This window comes from Hoplias malabaricus, chromosome Y (assembly GCF_029633855.1).
Source record: "Hoplias malabaricus isolate fHopMal1 chromosome Y, fHopMal1.hap1, whole genome shotgun sequence".
Lineage (NCBI taxonomy): Eukaryota > Metazoa > Chordata > Actinopteri > Characiformes > Erythrinidae > Hoplias > Hoplias malabaricus.
Window position 1 is genome coordinate 83,215,761 of NC_089820.1, and position 4,806 is coordinate 83,220,566.

A 4,806-nucleotide genomic window follows, 5' to 3' on the forward strand; every position below is an offset into this window, starting at 1 on the left:
ACTGTCTGTGAGGAGTGTGGTGTGTTCTCTCTGTGTCTGTGTGGGTTTCCTCTGGGTGACTGTCTGTGAGGAGTATGGTGTGTTCTCTCTGTGTCTGCGTGGGTTTCCTCCGGGTGCTCCAGTTTCCTCCCACAGTCCAAAAACACACGTTGGTAGGTGGATTGGAGACTCAATAGTGTCCGTAGGTGTGAGTGTGAGAGTGAATGTGTGAGTGTGTGTCGCCCTGTAAACGCCTGACGCCCCCTCCAGGTTGTATTCCCACCTTGCGCCCAATGATTCCAGGTAGGCTCTGGACCCACCACGACCCTGAACTGGATAAGCAGTTAAAGATAATGAATGAATGTTGGATATATTGAAAATGAGGAAGAAGTAGAGTGGCTGGGGTGGTAGGTTCAGACTTCACTACACTTAAATATCTGTGAAGAGTTTGTTGCGTTCTCCCTGTGTCTGTGTGGGTTTCTTCCCACAGTTTGAAAACACATTGGTAGGTGGATTGCTTATACAAGAGTGTCTGTGTGTGAGTGATGTCTTCTGACGGACTGGTGCCTTGTCCTGGGTGTGTTCCTGCCTTGCACTCAATGATTCCCAGTAGACTCTGAACCCAAGGAGATAGAACTGGTTACAGAAGTTGGAAAAAACTTGCATACAACTGCATAGGAACTGAGTAGTAGGTTGTTGGTCACTGCATGGAGTAATGAGATGTTATTAACACAATTTTAATTTCAAATGAGAGCATCTGCATTTATCAGAGTTCTTAATATTCTCTCTCCAAGTGGATGACTTAAAAACCATGACTAAAAACTAATGACCGTCAGTGACAGATGCTGTATATAATGTAAATGAGTTTAAAAATCATATTGAAACATTTTATATTGTGATATATTTTGATATTGAATTATTGTCCCCAGGAAAAAGCATTTTTATATATAAAGCTCCTTACCTAAGTGTAATGTTTATGGTGTATATATAAATATATATACGTTTATTCTCATTCCTCTGTCGTGTCTTATAACCTGTTTTAACTCTTTTATTCAAGCATTCATTCACCACCTTCAGCATTAGGAGCTCAGGAAGATTTTATTTTCCTAAGACACACTACACCTCTCTAGTGCTGCATAATACTATCATTCACTGCATAATTCAGTTAGTAATATACACACAATATTACAGACAGAAGTGCAGAAGCTGTAGTGCTCAGTCTTTATTTTTTACGTTTTAACCTGGGAACAGTATCAAAGTGTATTTCCTGTTCAATTTAATGCAGTAAAATCTGCTACACGTCTTCATTGTAAATCAGGCCCAAAGACCCCCTCTGGTCAATCATTAAACCCCTAAAAACTGATCCCTGTGCATCCAAAGGATTATTCATCCATTATCTATAACTGCATCATCCTCTTCAGGGTCTTGGAATCATTGGGTGCAAAGCAGGAACACACCTTGGACAGAGTGCCACTCCATCACACACACTCACGCAGTCATTCATACACACCAATGGGCAATTTCACACAGCCTTTAAGAGGAAACTGGAACACACGGAGGACACCTATTCTGACACTGGGAAATCACACTAATCCTCATAGACGGTGACCCCAGGCAGGGTTTGAACTCAATCCCAGGACCTTGGAGCTGTCTGGAAGTGACGCTACCAGCTGAAACACGTTTTACGAGTTATTTCCAAGAAAAATGTTCACTAAAATCTTAAAATGACGTAGATGTAACTAAACATTTGTCTTTATTCGGTACACATGGATCTATAAAGAAACAATTCCCTTTCTCAGTCTCCACCCAAACTTACGCTCCCAGTATGAAAGACAAGCTGAGGCAGTTATTCCTTTGGCTTTTGTCATATCCTAATGTTAGACCATTCTTAAATACTGCTGTTTCAAAATGGAGATAATAACTTTTAATTTAATCCTGATGTGTAATACACACCACAATCTTGTTAACAAGGTTAAGATCTTGATTATCACAGGAGTAGGACTTTAACCAACCATTATGGCCCCTATTATAATACGCTCTCCAATCCTGGTCCCTTTGATCTGCTTTCTTTAAATTTGAAACTCACCTATCAATTTCTGTAGAGTGTAATAGACTTATTCATTGCTTATAAGCAGTTTTAGAATTGGCTTATATTCACTGTCCAAAGAAACACCAGTATCTTCAAAACTTTAATGCAAATTAATTTATTCATTCTTCATTGGGCATCACACACTCACACCTATGGACACATTTGGATAACCAATCCACCTACCAGGATTTAGACACTGTCCAGTTAAAAACATTCATTAATTCATTATCTGTAACTCTTATCCAGTTCAGGGCGGTGGTGGGTCCGGAGCCTACCCAGAATCTCTGGACGCAAGGCAGGAACACACCCTGGAGGGGGCGCCAGTCCTTCACAGGGTGACACACATTCACACCTACGGACAATTTTGAGTCGCCAATCCACCTACCAGCGTGTTTTTGGAGCATGGGAGGAAACCCACGCAGACACAGGGAGAACACACCACACTTCTCACAGACAGTCACCCGGAGGAAACCCACGCAGACACAGGGAGAACACACCACCCTCCTCACAGACAGTCACCCAGAGGAAACCCACGCAGACACAGAGAGAACACACCACACTCCGCACAGACAGTCACCAGGAGCGGGACTCGAACCCACAACCTTCAGGATCCTGGAGCTGTGACAGAAACACTACCTGCTGCACCACCACCATTAAAAACGTCTCCCAAAATAGTAATTACAGGAGAAGAAAAATTTTTTTAACTTTCAGTGGAAGTAATATAAAAAGATTTTATTGTGATTTTGGGAGCATTTCCCTGGGTTGATTCATCACAATGTTTTACTACAGTGAAGGACAGCTGCTGTCCAAATTATGATCAAATTATGTAGTAAACTAAAACTAAAAAATGGTGATACATGCTTGTAATTGGACAGTAGCTATTTTTGGGACTGTAGGAGGAAACTGGAGCACCAGGAGAAATCCCATGCAGATTCGGAAATCTGCATTTACTGAGTCAGCAGAGACTTATTAACTGTGCACCTCAGCACTCTGCGGCTATCACAGGGAGAAAAAATAGGTATAGCTTTCGTAAAAGAAAAAGCAAGATGTATTTAATTGATATGGCATAATTAATTTTACTTAATATGAATTAAGATATAAATTAGCACGATAAACATGTTCCATATTGATCTGAGAGCATGAGCTGAAGAACCTGGAGCTGTGTGGGGGACAAAGGGTTAAACTGGTGGCCTTCAGGGGTGGACCATGATTATGTTAATCCCAAAATCACAGAGATAGTCCCTGTCTAATTTATATATATTTATATTTAAACAGAGGGAGATAAATAATAAGAGAGACCAAAAACAAACGGGTTTGAAAAACAGACAAGGGCGAGGTGTTCCAGAAAGGTGATGTCGTAAAGCCGAGTGTCGTAAACCAGGTGCGGAGACGCGGGAGCGCGCGCCGCTTTCACAGCAAATAACGGTTCAGTTCGATTCGGTTAAGTGAACCGACTCTTGAACTCGATACAATGAACGTTCGATTCAAATGAATGCTGGTCTCCCCTCTGTGTGCAGGTTCAGACTGACTGGTTAATAAACGGAACAGGCAAAAACAGGAACTAAAATGACTGATTTCATACACACTCTTCTAACACCTGCTTGCTGTGCATATATATATATATATACTGGATTTTGCACTTCTGGGTAGATGCTATCTGCATTTCACCGGTGTGCACAATGACAATAAATTTGAATCAAATCTAATCTCTCTTTCTTTCTCTCTCTCTCTCTCTCTCTCTCTCTCTATATATATATATATATATATATATATACGTAATATATGGTTAATAACCTTGATGGTTTTAAGCTTGAATATTTATTATTATTATTTTTCTTTTCAATGCAATAAGTTACAAAAATTCACGTGTTTATCCTGCTTACAACAGATCATCTTTGTTAGACTGTGCTTTGAATGTTCCAATTAATTCATTCATTGTCTGTAACCCTTATCCAGTTCAGGGTTGTGGTGACTCTGGAGACTACCCAGAATCACTGGGCGCAAGGCAGGAACACTCCCTGGAGGGGGCGCCAGTCCTTCACAGGATGACACATACTCTTGCATTCACTCACACCTACGAACACTTTATCGTCGCCAATCCATCTACCAACGTGTTTTTGGAGCGTGGGAGGAAACCCACGCAGAGACAGGGAGAACACACCACACTCCTCACAGACAGTCACCCGGAGGAAACCCACGCAGACACAGGGAGAACACACCGCACTCCTCACAGACAGTCACCCGGAGGAAACCCACGCAGACACAGGGAGAACACACCACACTCCTCACAGACAGTCACCCGGAGGAAACCCACGCAGACACAGGGAGAACACACCACACTCCTCACAGACAGTCACCCGGAGGAAACCCACGTAGACACAGGGAGAACACACCGCACTCCTCACAGACAGTCACCCGGAGGAAAACCACGCAGACACGTGGAGAACACACCACACTCCAGGTTCTTTGAACTGTGTGACTGTGACGCTACCTGCTACGCCACCCTGCCACTAGGCTTGCAATATGTGGGATAAAATGGGATTTAATATGAAATGTATAAATGAGGAAAAAGAATGTTGATTAATATTCTCTACTCTAGGTTTCTTCTGTTGAATCAGGGCATGTTTAGAGACCGTTTTTATTTCGGTGTACAGGAAAGTTAGTTTTGAACTGTTGAATCTCTTGAATCGGTTCGCAGAGAAGTATCGTTTCTGATGATCGGTTCACTCTCAAGTCAC